The 17911-nt window shown below is 50.5% G+C and overlaps 1 protein-coding gene across 3 annotated transcripts in view; it reads left to right on the plus strand.

Annotated features, from left to right (window-relative positions):
- The window catches only part of CORO6 (coronin 6), a 219436-nt gene that overhangs the window by 148672 nt on the left and 52853 nt on the right, over window positions 1-17911 (plus strand). The gene's annotated exons all lie outside the window — the stretch shown is intronic.

Genomic DNA, 17911 nt, shown 5'->3' on the forward strand with positions numbered 1-17911 from the left:
TGTGCTACAGGGGTCGGCATGTTTTTTTTCAATAGGTATCTAATAGTTTTACCCCCCTGAGCCAAGTGATGATGAAGATCTCCACCAAAGCAGGAATACAATAAGGAGCTCAGGACATACACATCCCATGTTCTGCAAAAGGATTGGGATACCATTGAGACTACTTAATTCTTATGTCCTCCAACATAGTTATTGCCAGTGGAGCGTTAGGAGGCCTCATACACATTGCATGGTCAGCCAGTTCGCCCCAAATAATTTTTGTTCAGATGTCCTTAAAGGGAATCTGTCACCAGATTTTTGCCACCTAATCTGCGAGAAGTATAATGTAGGGGCAGAGATCCTTATTCAAGTGATGTGTCAATGACTTTGCTGTTTGCTGTAGTTTTTGAAGAAATCACTGTTTTATCAGCAGGAAATTCACTAAACGACTACTAAACCTGCTGCCCTATTGTCCTCCACATTCACGAGTGCTGTACAACCCCGCTATTTCGGGGGGACCGGCAGATTAGGACCAGGGGGTATATATCCTAATCGCCAGTTGGGGCCCACCGTGCTCCAGATGACAAAGGAGCTGCTGGCACCTGAGGGTTAGGCGGAGACTATAGAGCTGGATGGCTCTGAGATAACCCAGGAACTCTGGGAACCGGTCACGTGTGTTTGGACACGTCAGACCGGACGACAACCCGATTAGCGTTTTGGTGCACCTAGCGCTACACCAACCACGTGTGCAGGAAACACGTCAGGCCGGGTGGTAACCAGGTAGCGTTGACCGGAAGACCGCCACGAAAGCGCCCTGTCGGCCACGTGTGTAGGACACGTCAGGCCGAGCGGTCCTCCGATTAGCATTTCTGGCCACCTCTCGACTGGCCACGTGTGTGTAGGACACGTCAGGCCAGATGGGTACACCAGTAGCGTTGACCGGGAAGCCGAGTAGGATAAGGAACACCCTGTTAACTCCACAGGGGTCCTGGGGTACGCTGTCCGTGCGCGTAGGGGGCACAACCGGACAGGTGGCACAGCAGGTGCGTTGTCCGTGTGCGTAGGGAGCACAATCGGACAGGAAGCACAGCAGCCGCAGCCCAGTTAACGCCACTGGGCTGCTATAGCAAGACTGGAACGGCAGGAGGGAAGCACGGCGCCTGACCCTGATGTGCCGAGCCACGAATCTTGGCGTGACAGGCACCGTTCGCCTAACCCTACCTACCGCTGCCCAACATAGGCTTATGCCGCAATGAGGCTCTAACATGGAGGTGTGCTCTGACTGAGCAAAAGTGAAGACTGCACACCTCCATGTTGTCTCCAGCCCCTTTTATAACCTGGGTCCGCCCCAAACCCAGGGTGGAACCACCAAGGTCCAATAGCAGAGTGCCATGTCATCAGTGACGTCACATGCGACCTATCCGGAACCGCCACATCATTGATGACCTCATGGCAGCCACGCCCCAAACACTTCACCAGTCATCGTCTGACGACCAATACTGAGGTGCCAGATCATAGGGGTGGGCCTCTGCGAGCCAGTCCGGAGTTGCCACGTCATCAGGACACCTGACACCCTCTGCCCTATCAGGGCCTGCCACCTCACAGACATGCTCAGTGAGGTCCTTACCGGACCTAGCCTCTGGTGCACTAAGTGCCTGAGCATGCCCAGTAGCCTGAGCAACAGGCTCAGAAAGCAGACTATCAGTTTGAGCATGCTCAGTAGGCACATCCCAGAACTTAGACACAGCACGAAGTCCAAGTACCTGTGCAAAGAGGCTGTTAGGGTTAATTGTGGGAGCATACTCAGTAGCCCGAACTGAGGACTTAGTCTCAGACATAACACAATCAGGCTGAGCATGCTCACTAGGCAAAACACCGGGCTTAAACTCTGGCTGGGGTAAATCGGCGTACGCATGCGCACTAGCCGCCTCTCCACACTTAGATGTGGTGGAAGGAACAGCCAACTGGACGACCCGAGGCACGGCCAAGAACGGCAGCCGGCGCCTGGGCGCAACAGGAACCGCATCAGGCTGCTTGCGGCTATGGCGGCGCCAGTTCGTAACACCCGCCTCCACCACTGATTATGTACACTGTGCATAGGCAGAAAACTGCCAATCAGTGGTGTGGGCAGGGTTATACAGAGTTCCACATTCACAGAACTGATAGACCTGCAGTAGATAAAACAAGGATTTTATGAAAACTGTAGGAAGAAGCCCAGTAGGTGACACATTCCTGGAATCAGGGTCTTTGCTCTTACATTATCTAAGATAAAGTAGCAAAAACCTCCTGACAGGTTTCTTTCAAGAGTATTTACTAATATATTTATTTGGGGGGTGAAACTAGCCAGTAACACACACACACATTACAAATCAATATTTTTTAATGTTAAGCACTTTCTTTGTTTATTGGCTTTTCACTCCCTACATTACATTCATGGGCTTTTTTTGCATAAAGTGTGCATACGATTCTACAAGATTCATGGTGTTATATACCTATATACTAAACCATTGAGTTCTACTTGGCTGGCTCAAAATGGTAAAGTTATATGCTGTGACATTGAACATACAATTGTTAATAGTGTTATGCCCAGTCTTAGTAACAGCTGCCAACACCATTTATCAGAATATTATTGGTTTAATACTTCACTTGTAGTACCTTCCATATATTCTTACTTTCCATACACCGTGTGCAGAACTATTAGGCAAGTTGTATTTTAGAGGGTTTTTTTATTGATCAACAACTATGTTCTCAATCAAACTAAAAGACTCATAAATATCAAAGCTTAATATTTTTGGAAGTTGGAGTGGATTTTTTTAGATTTGGCTATCTTAGGAGGATATCTGTTTTTGCAGGTAACTATTAATGTGCAGAATTATTAGGCATCTTAATAAAAACCAAATATATTCCCATCTCACTTGTTTATTTTCACCAGATAAACCAATATAACTGCACAAAATTTAGAAATAAAAATTGTTGACATGCAAAAACAAAACCCCCAAAAAATTAGTGACCAATATAGCCACCTTTTATTTATGGTGACACTCAACAGCCTACAATCCATAGACTCTGTCAGTTGCTTGATCTGTTTATGATCAACATTGCATGTAGCAGCCACCACAGCCTCCCAGACACTGTTCTGAGAGGTGTACTGTTTTCCCTCCCTGTAGATCTCACATTTTATGAGGGACCACAGGTTCTCTATGGGGTTCAGATCAGGTGAACAAGGGGGCCATGTCATTATTTTTTAATCTTTTAGACCTTTACTGGCCAGCCATGCTGTGGAGTAGTTGGATGCATGTGATGGAGCATTGTCCTGCATGCAAATCATGTTTTTCTTGAACGATACCGACTTCTTCCTCTCCACTGCTTGAAAACGTTGTCTTCTAGAAACAGGCAGTAGGTCTGGGAGTTTAACTTCACTCCATCCTCAACCCAAAAAGGTCCCACAAGTTGATCTTTGATGATACCAGCCCATACCAGTACCCCACCTTCACCTTGCTGGTGTCTGAGTCGGACTGGAGCTCTCTGCCCTTTACTGATCCAGCCTCTGACCCATCCATCTGGCCCATCAAGAGTCACTCTCATTTCATCAGTCCATAAAACCTATGAAAAATCAGTCTTAAGATATTTCTTGGCCCAGTCTTGACGCTTTATCTTATGTTTCTTGTTCAAAGGTGATAGTTTTTCAGCCTTCCTTACCTTGGCCATGTCCCTGAGTATGGCACAACTTGTGCTTTTTGATACTCCAGTAACATTGAAGCTCTGAAATATGGCCAAACTGGTGGCAAATGGCTTCACGCTTGATTTTCCTCAATTCATGGGCAGTTATTTTGCGACTTTTTTGCCCAACACGCTTCTTGCGACCCTGTTGGCTATTTGCCATGAAACGCTTGATTGTTCGGTGATCACGCTTCAAAAGTTTAGCAGTTTCAAAACTGCTGCATCCCTCTGCAAGACATCTCACAATTTTGGACTTTTCAGAGCCCGTCAAATCTCTCTTCTGACCCATTTTGCCAAAGGAAGGGATGTTGCCTAATAATTAAGCACACCTTATATAGGATGTTGATGTCATTACTAGAGTTGAGCGCGGTTCGCGGTTCATGGTTCTCCAGTTCGCGGCTCGAGTGATTTTGGGGGCTGTTCTAGATCGAACTAGAACTCGAGCTTTTTTGCAAAAGCTCGATAGTCTAGATACGTTCGAGAACGGTTCTAGCAGCAAAAAACCCAGCTAATTCCTAGCTGGCTTTCCGCTGTAATAGTGTAAGTCACTCTGTGACTCACACTATTATGACATTTCAGTGTACAGTGTGCGGGAACAGCGCATTCAGATCACTGCTGTTTGGATAATGGCGATCGCCATTTTTTTTTTTTTTCTTGTCTTCCTTCCCTAAGCGCGCGCGTGTAGTGGGGAGGGCCAGCATGTCAGCCAATCCCAGACACACACACAGCTAAGTGGACTTTTAGCCAGAAAAGCAACGGCATGTGTAATAGGATGTCCATGTCACATTTCCCTGCATTATAAAAACGAGTATCTGCCCATCCGGACGCCATTATCTCTTCTGCGTCCTTGGTGGCAGTCATCACTGGCGCAGCTCCTATCGCCGATACTGCTGTGTACGCTCCATACACAGCGCTAGACAGCATAGGGATAGCACTTTCTATCAGTCCTTTTAAGGGCTCATACCGGCAGGGTCAGAGCCATAGGTGGCAGGTCCTGAAAACAGAGTTTAACAGCTACACAAGATGACAGCGTCTGTGTAGCTAAGGTCAGGGATTTCCTCGCTGCATTTCTCCATTAGGAGGGATAGAAAGGCAGGCTTCCTTTCCTCTACCCAGAGACCCACAACCCTGCCACTGTACCCTCCTGCCCTTTGCACACTCCAACTCATTGTTACTAAGCCATTATACTAGCAAACACTGAGTGAACTTAGTGGCATCCTAAACGTGGCTATTGGACTTCTGTATAGTCCCAGTAGTGCAAAGATATTTGCAGCACGTCTGCCTGCATTGCACACTCAAACTCATTGTTACTAAGCCATTATACTAGCAAACACTGAGTGAACTTAGTGGCATCCTAAACGTGGCTGTTGGACTTCTGTATAGTTCCACTAGTGCACAGATATTTGCAGCACGTCTGGCTGCATTGCACACTCAAACTCATTATAACAAAGCCATTATACTAGCAAACACTGAGTGAACTTAGTGGAATCCTAAACGTGGCTATTGGACTTCTGTATAGTCCCAGTAGTGCAAAGATATTTGCAGCACGTCTGCCTGCATTGCACACTCAAACTCATTATAACTAAGCCATTATACTAGCAAACACTCAGTGAACTTAGTGGCATCCTAAACGTGGCTATTGGACTTCTGTATAGTCCCAGTAGTGCAAAGATATTTGCAGCACCTCTGCCTGCATTGCACACTCAAACTCATTATAACTAAGCCATTATACTAGCAATTTATGCTGCCAGTTTAAGGGCTGTAGTTGCATTGTCAGGGATATTTATTCTTTATTATTCTGCTGTTAATAAAGCTAGACCACCGCTGCAATCTACACCACCTCTCAATTTTTACTACCACATTTTCAGTGCACAATCTTGTCGCAATCAACATGAGTGGCAAAATGACAGATGCTGGTGGAAAGGGGAAGAGGCGTGGTGGAAAAGGAAAAAAAGGGTTTGTCCGTGGGGAAGGTGGCAAAGCTCCATTATCATCTGCTGAAGATAGACCATCTACCAGCAAAAGTAAGATGTCTACTACTTACCGTGGACAATCCGATGTGCTCCCTTTTTTACGGACAAAAACAACAGGAACAAAGGTAGATGATGGCCAAAAAAGGAAAATGCTTAAATGGATCTCAAGTGGTCCAACAAGTGCCCTCTCAGCCACCTCAAGTACCGCATCCAAAAAACACCAGTCCTCTGAGTTGTCATCCCAATCAAACTTGCTTTCTCCCAGCTCTGAAGTCTCCATCAGCCCTGCACAGTATGGTGGAACTGAGATGGCTGAGTCTGCAGAGCTGTTCAGTCACACTATAGCCTGGGAATCAGAGGTCTGCTCCCAAGCTACAGTGAGTACAGACCAGGAAATGGTCTGCAGTAGAGATGAGCGAACCGGTCGCGGTTCGGCTCGAGGTTGGTTCGCCGAACGGACCTCCCGTTCGAGTTCGGTTCGTCGAACGTTCGACGAACCGAACTCGAACTGCATAGGAAACAATGGCAGGCAATCACAAACACAGAAAAACACCTAGAAAACACCCTCAAAGGTATCCTAAAGGTGACAAACAACTCAAACACATTGGAAAGTGACAAGGACATATACTCATGCGAAAACAAAACAGCTGGACAAGGAAAAAGAGGAGGACACACAGATATAGGCATGGCACGCCCTTCTAAAATCATGTAAAACACCGCAAGGTGACTCCAAGCGGAGTCTCCATTTTTTCCAAAAATTGGGCCACACACACACCCACCCCTTCAGTGGCAGCAGTTGTGCCCCAGTTGTACACTTCACAGCTACATTTGCATCAAGCACATTCAAAAATACGCCATTCTTATCCGTCCCCAGGATGACACCGGGGTAGGTAGCAAAGTCTTTCCTGATCCCAGCTCTGTTCATCTTGGCTTCTTTTAAAAACACATCAAGCAAGGGTTACTCCAAGCGGAGTCTCCCTTTTTTTCCAAAAATTGGGCCACACAGACACCCACCCCATCAGTGGCAGCACTTGGGCCCTAGTTGCAAACAGGATGTTTTGATTTGCATCAAGCACATTCAAAAATACGCCATTCTTATCCGTCCCCAGGATGACACCGGGGTAGGTAGCAAAGTCTTTGCTGATCCCAGCTCTGTTCATCTTGGCTTCTTTTAAAAACACATCAAGCAAGGGTTACTCCAAGCGGAGTCTCCCTTTTTTTCCAAAAATTGGGCCACACAGACACCCACCCCATCAGTGGCAGCACTTGGGCCCTAGTTGCAAACAGGATGTTTTGATTTGCATCAAGCACATTCAAAAATACGCCATTCTTATCCGTCCCCAGGATGACACCGGGGTAGGTAGCAAAGTATTTCCTGATCCCAGCTCTGTTCATCTTGGCTTCTTTTAAAAACACATCAAGCAAGGGTTACTCCAAGCGGAGTCTCCCTTTTTTCCAAAAATTGGGCCACACAGACACCCACCCCATCAGTGGCAGCACTTGGGCCCTAGTTGCAAACAGGATGTTTTGATTTGCATCAAGCACATTCAAAAATACGCCATTCTTATCCGTCCCCAGGATGACACCGGGGTAGGTAGCAAAGTCTTTGCTGATCCCAGCTCTGTTCATCTTGGCTTCTTTTAAAAACACATCAAGCAAGGGTTACTCCAAGCGGAGTCTCCCTTTTTTTCCAAAAATTGGGCCACACAGACACCCACCCCATCAGTGGCAGCACTTGGGCCCTAGTTGCAAACAGGATGTTTTGATTTGCATCAAGCACATTCAAAAATACGCCATTCTTATCCGTCCCCAGGATGACACCGGGGTAGGTAGCAAAGTCTTTGCTGATCCCAGCTCTGTTCATCTTGGCTTCTTTTAAAAACACATCAAGCAAGGGTTACTCCAAGCGGAGTCTCCCTTTTTTTCCAAAAATTGGGCCACACAGACACCCACCCCATCAGTGGCAGCACTTGGGCCCTAGTTGCAAACAGGATGTTTTGATTTGCATCAAGCACATTCAAAAATACGCCATTCTTATCCGTCCCCAGGATGACACCGGGGTAGGTAGCAAAGTCTTTCCTGATCCCAGCTCTGTTCATCTTGGCTTCTTTTAAAAACACATCAAGCAAGGGTTACTCCAAGCGGAGTCTCCCTTTTTTTCCAAAAATTGGGCCACACAGACACCCACCCCATCAGTGGCAGTGTGAGGCCCCACAAGTGCTGTGTCGGTGCATTACCTTCAGGGACTCCACTTGGATGGAACAGTCTGGTCACAGGTAGGGAATCTTCTATTTGTCGTGACGCCACTCTCAGAATTGCGGTCAGTGGGGACCGCCACTGCAGGTTGAGGGACGCCTGGGGCTGATGGTGAGTGCAGTTAGTTGGAATAGCCTCCTGAGAGTGAGGCAAGCCCCAGGGCCCTGTGTAGGTGCGTAGTACCACAAGGCGCAGAATAACTCCACACACGCAGGATGTCTTTCAGGGGTTTTACTCACTTCAGGTGGCAGGGTGAGTAACCCGGGCGTAGCTGGGATGAACCAGGCTGGAACCAGGTATCCTTCAGGCTGACTTCTGATGGTGACTACCAACTCGCCTTCCTTAGCCCTTGGTGGTTTGGGGTAACCCCGACTTTTAGTCCCTATGGGGGTCACCCAGGGAAGTTGCTGAAGCCTCTCTCCCCTTCGTTTGCCGTTTGCTTGTTGCCTGGGCCAGATCACTCCAGCTGCTTGCCTCCTGTGAACTATGGGCCCTAACTGTGGCTACGTGGCTGCGGCTTTTAGGTGTTGTGGTGTGGGCTTTGAGGGCCCCACACCGGCAGGTTTAGCAGGGAAAGGTGGATCTATCCCCGCTCCGGGATCTGCCGCCCGTTTGGGCCTGGTACTCCCTAGCAGTCTCCTTACTTCCCACGCCGTGCTCTCTCTTTAGCTGGAGATGGGTTTCGGGTAGCACTCCTAGGTGACCGTTCTCCCCCGTCGGTAGCCACTGCGCGGACGCTGTCAGACTGCAACAGCCCCAGGGGTAGGGGTCTGCTCCACTCGGAGCTCCCTGGACTCTGCACTGAACCGGCTCACTGCTCCTCCTCTCCTGTTCTTGCCTACGCCACCTAGCAACCAGGCTCTCTTACCACACCCCTTGAGAGGAGATGGAGGCTTTTGGCCCCCTCCACTATTCCAGTGAAGGTGAAGGCTTTTCCCCCTCCTGGGATCCCCAGGGGTCCTCTCATAGGTACATGTGTGAGACCTGATCACTATGCGCCTGTGTAGTCACACCTCGGTCAGCCTTCTGGATTACCTGTATTGTACTGTCCCCAGCATGGGTGCAGTACTCAGTGGTGCCTGACCAGGTCAGGGGCGCCACATTCCCCCTTAGTTATCACCAGCACGTCCTCGGGCTGCAAGACAACATTTTAAAATGCATAAAACATTAAAACATGGTAAAACATTTAAAAGCACCAGGTACCATACATCACCACCCTCCACCCACAAGTCCGTTAACCCACCCAAAACCCTCTCACGTTGGCCGCGCCTTCAGCCACTTCTGGCAGGATGTAGAGGCGGCTTTCATGGGCTGGTGGTCTTCAGGGTATACCTGGCCTGGTGGATCCGCGCCTTCAGCCTCTTCTGGCAGGATGTAGAGGCGGCCTCCACAGTTGGTGCTGACCAGGTACCCTCTTTGTGGTGGAGAGCCAGGCCCCATAAACAGGCATGCTCTCTGGTTGCAGGTAAGCCAAGGCCCTATATACGGACGTGCTCTCTGGTTGCAGACGAGCCAAGCCCCTAAACAGGCTGACTCTGGTGGTGGTGGTGCCCTCTGGTGTAACTATTTACACTGCGAGAGTTTGTGGCTATAGCCAGTTCATAGCCTTAAGGTTCATTTCTCACATTAGTTTATGTGGGCACATTGCTTAAACTTGAAAACGTTGCAAACTTCAAACTTGTCAAACTGGGAACTTCTATGCTTCTTTCTGTACTTTATGTGGATTCCTCCTCACCAGGGCTTGGGCCTGTAGGGCTGTGGCACCTGTTGGTTTCTCGATCTCTTTCTTCTTCCGTGTCTGTTTCTTTTTCTTTAGGACATGGTGTTACATCTAGCGCATACCAGCCTCTTTCTCCTTGATGCATGGTAAACTGCACTGTGTCTCCCATCCTTAGGTTTCTTCCAGGATGTCCTCTGGGCAAATGAGCTCTCACGTCTCTTCTGTTGACAAAAATGCCCTCTTTCATACCTGGTGCCACTATAAAGCCATATCCGCTCTTCAAGTTAAAGTCTTCCACAACTCCTCTACAAAGGGGTCCTCTGACCTGTGCTTTGGCTCTTCTCAGGAACCGTTTTTCTTCTAAGTCTCGGGCCGTGACTTCTCTCTGCTCTGGGGATGGCGGTGCAGGGAAAGACTGGGTTCTGCTACGGCGCCGTGTCTTGCGGACTGGATTCTGCGAGGTACAGCTTACCAGCTCCCAGGTGAGGCTTTGGGGCAGATCTTCGTCAGCAGACGGTGTTAGGTCTTCCTCATCCCAGCGGGAGTATGGCAACATCTCTGGCTCTGGGCATGGATCCACTGCTGGTGGCTCCTGAGTCAGCTCCTCAGCTTCCTGGCCTCCCCTCCCCCTTAGTGCTTCTGAGCACTCCTTTGGTGGCAGTGCTGGGGATGGACTTTCTTCAGCAGGCCCAGGCGGGGGACTCTTTGGCGTAGTTGCTGCAGGGGTTGCCGGAATCCTCTTGGGGGTGTGCGGAGGGAGCATGTACTGATCCACCATCTCCTGTGGGAACTTGGCCTCCATGTCAGCCTTCAGCTGCCAGTATGCGGGGTCCTCACCTACCAGGGATTTCCTAGCAGGGACCTCCTTGGACTGGGGAGCGGTGTCTGCTCTGGCCTTGCAGGCCGGGGAAAATGGTGATGCAATCTTATCTTGGCGGGCCGCGCCCGGCATGGCGGCGGCCTGGTCTTGGCGGGCCGCGCCCTGCATGGCGGCGGCCTGGATCGGCGTCGCTGTCGCGATGGGATCGGTGCAGGCTGGGCTGGGAGTCGCTGCAGCGATCGGAGCTTGGCGGGCCGCACCTGACGGGGCTGCGGCCTGGTTCAGCACCTCACTTGCGGCGCGGACGAGCATTGCGGCTGCGGTAGGGTCTCTGCGGGCCGGGCCTAGCATGGCGGCGGCCTGGGTCAGCGTCACACCTACGGCGCGGATGAGGGTCGCGGTGGCAGCCGGTTCTCTGCGGGCCGGACTGGGCGTCGCTGCAGGGACCGGGTCTTGGTGGGCCGAGCAGGGCATCGCTGTGGCGGCCTGAGCTTGGCGGGCTGCACCTGGCGTGGCTGCGGCCGGCTTCAGCGTCGCCGCGCCGGACGCCTCTTCAGGGACCGCGGACGTGGCAGCAGGGGTCGGGGCACTCGCGCTGGCAGGGGCATCACTGGACTCACCCATCGGTGGCAGCATCGGGGTCTGAGTCGTCACCGCCCGGTCTGGCACTCGGCGCGCGGCTCTCCCCTCATAGGCCTGAACCGCCGCGGTCATCCACAGAAACTCCGTCCGTCCCTCTCTGATCAGCCTTCCGACCCTGGCCTCCAGTTGATCGCAGAACTCGGCGAGCTCCCGACACCACCAGGCAGCGGAGCCTGGCTCTGGGTCTCTGCATTCAGACGCCATTTTCTCTAGCAACAAGCTGCTGGCTTCTTTTCCGTTCCGCCGTCTCTGGACGCTTCCGCTCTCTTCACAAGCGAGGTCAGAACTCTGCAGGGGATCTCTGGGTAGCCACACCTCTTCGTGGGCGGTAACTTCTCCCAGCGCGGGCTGCTGTTGTTTTTCAGCGCGCTTTTCATGGTGGCAATATGGCGGCGCTTCCAATTTTTCAAGCGGACCGCCCAGGCACATGGTCACCTGTCTGAACAGGTCTAGTCCTTATCCTGTTCGTGACGCCAGATGTGAGGCCCCACAAGTGCTGTGTCGGTGCATTACCTTCAGGGACTCCACTTGGATGGAACAGTCTGGTCACAGGTAGGGAATCTTCTATTTGTCGTGACGCCACTCTCAGAATTGCGGTCAGTGGGGACCGCCACTGCAGGTTGAGGGACGCCTGGGGCTGATGGTGAGTGCAGTTAGTTGGAATAGCCTCCTGAGAGTGAGGCAAGCCCCAGGGCCCTGTGTAGGTGCGTAGTACCACAAGGCGCAGAATAACTCCACACACGCAGGATGTCTTTCAGGGGTTTTACTCACTTCAGGTGGCAGGGTGAGTAACCCGGGCGTAGCTGGGATGAACCAGGCTGGAACCAGGTATCCTTCAGGCTGACTTCTGATGGTGACTACCAACTCGCCTTCCTTAGCCCTTGGTGGTTTGGGGTAACCCCGACTTTTAGTCCCTATGGGGGTCACCCAGGGAAGTTGCTGAAGCCTCTCTCCCCTTCGTTTGCCGTTTGCTTGTTGCCTGGGCCAGATCACTCCAGCTGCTTGCCTCCTGTGAACTATGGGCCCTAACTGTGGCTACGTGGCTGCGGCTTTTAGGTGTTGTGGTGTGGGCTTTGAGGGCCCCACACCGGCAGGTTTAGCAGGGAAAGGTGGATCTATCCCCGCTCCGGGATCTGCCGCCCGTTTGGGCCTGGTACTCCCTAGCAGTCTCCTTACTTCCCACGCCGTGCTCTCTCTTTAGCTGGAGATGGGTTTCGGGTAGCACTCCTAGGTGACCGTTCTCCCCCGTCGGTAGCCACTGCGCGGACGCTGTCAGACTGCAACAGCCCCAGGGGTAGGGGTCTGCTCCACTCGGAGCTCCCTGGACTCTGCACTGAACCGGCTCACTGCTCCTCCTCTCCTGTTCTTGCCTACGCCACCTAGCAACCAGGCTCTCTTACCACACCCCTTGAGAGGAGATGGAGGCTTTTGGCCCCCTCCACTATTCCAGTGAAGGTGAAGGCTTTTCCCCCTCCTGGGATCCCCAGGGGTCCTCTCATAGGTACATGTGTGAGACCTGATCACTATGCGCCTGTGTAGTCACACCTCGGTCAGCCTTCTGGATTACCTGTATTGTACTGTCCCCAGCATGGGTGCAGTACTCAGTGGTGCCTGACCAGGTCAGGGGCGCCACAGCAGCACTTGGGCCCTAGTTGCAAACAGGATGTTTTGATTTGCATCAAGCACATTCAAAAATACGCCATTCTTATCCGTCCCCAGGATGACACCGGGGTAGGTAGCAAAGTCTTTGCTGATCCCAGCTCTGTTCATCTTGGCTTCTTTTAAAAACACATCAAGCAAGGGTTACTCCAAGCGGAGTCTCCCTTTTTTTCCAAAAATTGGGCCACACAGACACCCACCCCATCAGTGGCAGCACTTGGGCCCTAGTTGCAAACAGGATGTTTTGATTTGCATCAAGCACATTCAAAAATACGCCATTCTTATCCGTCCCCAGGATGACACCGGGGTAGGTAGCAAAGTATTTCCTGATCCCAGCTCTGTTCATCTTGGCTTCTTTTAAAAACACATCAAGCAAGGGTTACTCCAAGCGGAGTCTCCCTTTTTTTCCAAAAATTGGGCCACACAGACACCCACCCCATCAGTGGCAGCACTTGGGCCCTAGTTGCAAACAGGATGTTTTGATTTGCATCAAGCACATTCAAAAATACGCCATTCTTATCCGTCCCCAGGATGACACCGGGGTAGGTAGCAAAGTATTTCCTGATCCCAGCTCTGTTCATCTTGGCTTCTTTTAAAAACACATCAAGCAAGGGTTACTCCAAGCGGAGTCTCCCTTTTTTCCAAAAATTGGGCCACACAGACACCCACCCCATCAGTGGCAGCACTTGGGCCCTAGTTGCAAACAGGATGTTTTGATTTGCATCAAGCACATTCAAAAATACGCCATTCTTATCCGTCCCCAGGATGACACCGGGGTAGGTAGCAAAGTATTTCCTGATCCCAGCTCTGTTCATCTTGGCTTCTTTTAAAAACACATCAAGCAAGGGTTACTCCAAGCGGAGTCTCCCTTTTTTCCAAAAATTGGGCCACACAGACACCCACCCCATCAGTGGCAGCACTTGGGCCCTAGTTGCAAACAGGATGTTTTGATTTGCATCAAGCACATTCAAAAATACGCCATTCTTATCCGTCCCCAGGATGACACCGGGGTAGGTAGCAAAGTATTTCCTGATCCCAGCTCTGTTCATCTTGGCTTCTTTTAAAAACACATCAAGCAAGGGTTACTCCAAGCGGAGTCTCCCTTTTTTCCAAAAATTGGGCCACACAGACACCCACCCCATCAGTGGCAGCACTTGGGCCCTAGTTGCAAACAGGATGTTTTGATTTGCATCAAGCACATTCAAAAATACGCCATTCTTATCCGTCCCCAGGATGACACCGGGGTAGGTAGCAAAGTCTTTGCTGATCCCAGCTCTGTTCATCTTGGCTTCTTTTAAAAACACATCAAGCAAGGGTTACTCCAAGCGGAGTCTCCCTTTTTTTCCAAAAATTGGGCCACACAGACACCCACCCCATCAGTGGCAGCACTTGGGCCCTAGTTGCAAACAGGATGTTTTGATTTGCATCAAGCACATTCAAAAATACGCCATTCTTATCCGTCCCCAGGATGACACCGGGGTAGGTAGCAAAGTCTTTGCTGATCCCAGCTCTGTTCATCTTGGCTTCTTTTAAAAACACATCAAGCAAGGGTTACTCCAAGCGGAGTCTCCCTTTTTTTCCAAAAATTGGGCCACACAGACACCCACCCCATCAGTGGCAGCACTTGGGCCCTAGTTGCAAACAGGATGTTTTGATTTGCATCAAGCACATTCAAAAATACGCCATTCTTATCCGTCCCCAGGATGACACCGGGGTAGGTAGCAAAGTATTTCCTGATCCCAGCTCTGTTCATCTTGGCTTCTTTTAAAAACACATCAAGCAAGGGTTACTCCAAGCGGAGTCTCCCTTTTTTCCAAAAATTGGGCCACACAGACACCCACCCCATCAGTGGCAGCACTTGGGCCCTAGTTGCAAACAGGATGTTTTGATTTGCATCAAGCACATTCAAAAATACGCCATTCTTATCCGTCCCCAGGATGACACCGGGGTAGGTAGCAAAGTATTTCCTGATCCCAGCTCTGTTCATCTTGGCTTCTTTTAAAAACACATCAAGCAAGGGTTACTCCAAGCGGAGTCTCCCTTTTTTCCAAAAATTGGGCCACACAGACACCCACCCCATCAGTGGCAGCACTTGGGCCCTAGTTGCAAACAGGATGTTTTGATTTGCATCAAGCACATTCAAAAATACGCCATTCTTATCCGTCCCCAGGATGACACCGGGGTAGGTAGCAAAGTCTTTGCTGATCCCAGCTCTGTTCATCTTGGCTTCTTTTAAAAACACATCAAGCAAGGGTTACTCCAAGCGGAGTCTCCCTTTTTTTCCAAAAATTGGGCCACACAGACACCCACCCCATCAGTGGCAGCACTTGGGCCCTAGTTGCAAACAGGATGTTTTGATTTGCATCAAGCACATTCAAAAATACGCCATTCTTATCCGTCCCCAGGATGACACCGGGGTAGGTAGCAAAGTCTTTGCTGATCCCAGCTCTGTTCATCTTGGCTTCTTTTAAAAACACATCAAGCAAGGGTTACTCCAAGCGGAGTCTCCCTTTTTTTCCAAAAATTGGGCCACACAGACACCCACCCCATCAGTGGCAGCACTTGGGCCCTAGTTGCAAACAGGATGTTTTGATTTGCATCAAGCACATTCAAAAATACGCCATTCTTATCCGTCCCCAGGATGACACCGGGGTAGGTAGCAAAGTCTTTCCTGATCCCAGCTCTGTTCATCTTGGCTTCTTTTAAAAACACATCAAGCAAGGGTTACTCCAAGCGGAGTCTCCCTTTTTTTCCAAAAATTGGGCCACACAGACACCCACCCCATCAGTGGCAGCACTTGGGCCCTAGTTGTACACTTCACAGCTACATTTGCATCAATCACATTCAAAAATACCCCATAATTAACCGTCCCCAGGATGACACCGGGGTAGGTAGCAAAGTCTTTGCTGACCCATGACTTGTTCATCTTGGCTTCTTTTAAAAACAATGTAAGCAAGGGTTACTCCAAGCGGAGTCTCCCTTTTTTCCAAAAATTGGGCCACACAGACACCCACCCCATCAGTGGCAGCACTTGGGCCCTAGTTGCAAACAGGATGTTTTGATTTGCATCAAGCACATTCCAAATCCACAAGCATTTACTCTCCCCAGGATGACACAGGGGTAGTAAATTCCTTCTGGATCCATGACTTGTTCATTTTGATGAACGTCAGTCTGTCCACATTGTCACTGGACAGACGCGTGCGCTTATCTGTCAGCACACACCCAGCAGCACTGAATACACGTTCAGAGACAACGCTGGCAGCTGGACACGACAAAATCTCCAAGGCGTAACTGGAGAGCTCTGGCCATTTTTCTATGTTTGAAGCCCAAAAGGAGCAAGGCTCCAGTTGCACAGTCATGGCATCGATGTTCATTTGGAGATACTCCTGTATCATCCTCTCCAGCCGTTGAGTATGTGTCAGACTTGTTGTCTCTGGTGGCCTTGCAAAAGAGGGTCTAAAAAAATTATGAAAAGATTCCATAAAATTGCTGTTACCGGCACCAGATACGGTCCTACTGGTACGGGTAGACTGGTGAAGATGACGAGACCGTCCCATGTTTGTCAAGTTACAACTGGGAGATTCCCTCCCTGCACCTGCACGGTTGTTTGGTGGAAAAGCCGAGCTAAGATCGAGTAACAGCTTCTGCTGATACTCCTGCATACGTGCGTCCCTTTCTATGGCTGGAATTATGTCACAAAATTTGGACTTGTACCGGGGATCTAATAGTGTGGCAATCCAGTAGTCATCATCACTTCTAATTTTGACAATACGACTGTCATGTTGGAGGTAGTGCAACAAAAAGGCACTCATGTGTCTTGCGCAGCCATGCGGACCAAGTCCACGCTGTGTTTGTGGCATAGAGGTGCTACCCGTTCTTTCTTCCTCTGACATCTCCCCCCAACCTCTTTCAACTGAAATTTGACCAAGGTCTCCCTCATCCGCTGAGTCTTCCATGTCCATGGACAGTTCGTCCTCCATTTCTTCATGTTCTCCTGCACCTTGCTCAACATTTCACCTGCTACTATGCGCCCTTGTCGATCCCTGTTCCCCATGGTCCCATGCCTGCTGCGTTGGTGATGATGAACGTCTGGACCTTGGTGATGTTGTTGTCCCTTGCACATATGAATCCTCCTGTAGTTCCTCCCCTTCATGTTGTCCCACCCCCTGACTCCGAATAGTGTTTAGCGTGTGCTCCAGCATGTAAATGACTGGAATCGTCATGTTGATAATGGCATTGTCAGAGCTAAACATATTCGTCGCCATGTCGAAACTGTGCAGAAGGGTGCATAGGTCCTTGATCTGAGACCACTCCATCAGGGTGATCTGCCCCACCTCTGCATCTCGTTGGCCCAGGCTATACGTCATGACGTATTGCACCAGGGCTCTGCGGTGCTGCCACAGTCGCTGTAACATGTGGAGAGTTGAATTCCAGCGTGTCGCCACATCGCATTTCAGGCGATGAACCGGCAGGCCGAAAGACTTCTGTAGCGATGCAAGTCGCTCAGCTGCGGCGCTTGAACGCCGGAAGTGAGCAGACAGTTTTCGTGCCCTGTTCAGAAGGCCATCTAGGCCGGGATAGTGTGTTAAAAATTGCTGCACGACAAGGTTCAACACGTGAGCCATACAAGGTACGTGTGTCACCTTGCCCAGGCGAAGGGCCGCACCCAGGTTTGCAGCATTATCGCACACGGCCTTACCAGGCTGCAGGTTGAGTGGAGACAACCATTTATTAAACTCGGACCGCAGAGCTGACCACAACTCCTCAGCTGTGTGACTCTTATTACCAAGACATGTCAAGCTAAAGACCGCCTGATGCCGTTGCGCTCGGCTGCCAGCATAGTAATGAGGCGTGCGTGATTCCTTCTGCGCAGTGAGAACGCTGGTGGCCTGACCAGGCAGGCTTGGGGCGGAGGTGGAGGACCCAGATGAGGTGGAGGATGCAGAAGCTGTGGCGGAACTTGGACAGACAGAGGATTGACACACAAGTCGTGGGGACGGCAAGACTTGTGCAGCAGACCCTTCACCATCTATCACCATAGTTACCCAGTGCCCAGTCAGCGACATGTAACGTCCCTGTCCATGCTTACTGGTCCAAGTATCGGTGGTGAAATGCACCCGTTCACACACAGAGTTTCTCAAG

The sequence above is a fragment of the Anomaloglossus baeobatrachus genome, chromosome 2, assembly GCF_048569485.1.
Source record: "Anomaloglossus baeobatrachus isolate aAnoBae1 chromosome 2, aAnoBae1.hap1, whole genome shotgun sequence".
Lineage (NCBI taxonomy): Eukaryota > Metazoa > Chordata > Amphibia > Anura > Aromobatidae > Anomaloglossus > Anomaloglossus baeobatrachus.